The sequence below is a fragment of the Rhinatrema bivittatum genome, chromosome 8 (genome assembly GCF_901001135.1).
Source record: "Rhinatrema bivittatum chromosome 8, aRhiBiv1.1, whole genome shotgun sequence".
In the NCBI taxonomy this organism is placed as follows: domain Eukaryota; kingdom Metazoa; phylum Chordata; class Amphibia; order Gymnophiona; family Rhinatrematidae; genus Rhinatrema; species Rhinatrema bivittatum.
Window position 1 is genome coordinate 178,585,337 of NC_042622.1, and position 1,488 is coordinate 178,586,824.

Here is a 1,488-nt window from a genome sequence, read left to right on the forward strand (position 1 = left end):
TTTAATTGGTGACTACTGGGAATTTCTACTGGGCGGGGGAGGGGGAGGGGGAGAGAGAGGACAGATGCCTCATAAATAGTAATAAGTCAGCGCGGCTCCTTTCTAAGTCCTGCACGCCCTTAGCTTCGCTGCTGGCCGACTCTCTTTGATTCTTCTTCAGCTGCTACCGATCATTCCTATAGCAGCGCAGCCCTGTACAAAAGAGCAACACATAAATCCTAGGTGACTGTCCTTGCGCCCAGTGAAGAAGAACAGGAGTTCCCGTAGCCCCCGATGATAGGGAATGAGGTCCTTACAGCAGGAATATGCGAGGCAATTTGAAAATATGGCTTTAGTGCTGGCCAGGAGGTATTTCCCCTGGAAGGCAGAGCTCTCAGTGCTTGCAGGCAGGTGAGATTCTGAGCAGGTCTCATCTTTTATTTCGTGAAACAGTGAACCGGTAAGAGATGAATGACAGGGACAGGGACTGAGAAGGGCAGATGCTGAGGATAAAGACCTCCAGGCCCCTCCAGTCCGTCCCTCATCCCTCCCAGGGCCATCCTTATTTCCGACGTTACCCCCCTCGCTTCCCCACCACCAAGGAGCTCAATCCTCCCCAGACACCATGAGTAAGGGGCTTCATTTTCAGTTCTCATCCCATTTTGCCTGGGAGTTTCAGTGTTAGAACAAAAAAGAAATCAGTAGAAAAATGACTTTTCCCACTGATTTTTCTCCTGTGTGTTGTAGCAAAGTTATTTTTGCACGGACTTATTTTTTTTAATATAACATTGAAATTCCCAGGCAAAATAAAATAAAAATGGAAAACGAACGTCCCTATGAAATGCTCTTCCAAACTGCTTCATGCTACAGTGATAAGGTTGGACAGCCACTAGGGTTTTGGTTTTAGAAGAACCTCATTTTATCTTGTCTCACTCATTGCCTTTAACCATTCTTCTCATAACTGAAAGTGAATAGATTAATAATTCTATAGAAAATGAAACCGCTGAATCTCATGAGATGTTACTGATGTAAAGCATGTATATATATGTGTGTGTGTGTGTGTGATTAGCAATTGAAACATTATTTTGTGACTGGTCGTCACATCAAAGTGGATTGCATGCAGGTGCATTAGGCATTTCCCTGCCTGAAGAGTTTGCAATCAGAGAGCCCAGTTTTCTAACCTAGCCCTTAGGACTGGAGTCTGTGCATACAACATGCCTGTGGACTTCAGCCTTAACTTTCAAAGCAGACTTACACACATACGTGTGCTCTGAAAATTAGCAGGTACGCGTGCATCCCTGCATCGCATGGATGCATGGGAGCAGGTGCAATCACACACATTTCCGTGCACATTTTCAATTTTTGGAATGTAGTTGTGAAAATGATTTCCCTGCCGTAACTCCGCCCCCAGGAACACTTCTTTGATATACGCCTAAAAGTATATGTGAAATTGCTTCTGTGCATATTTTTATATTTACAACCCCCCCCCCCCCCCAGGGTAATTTTCAA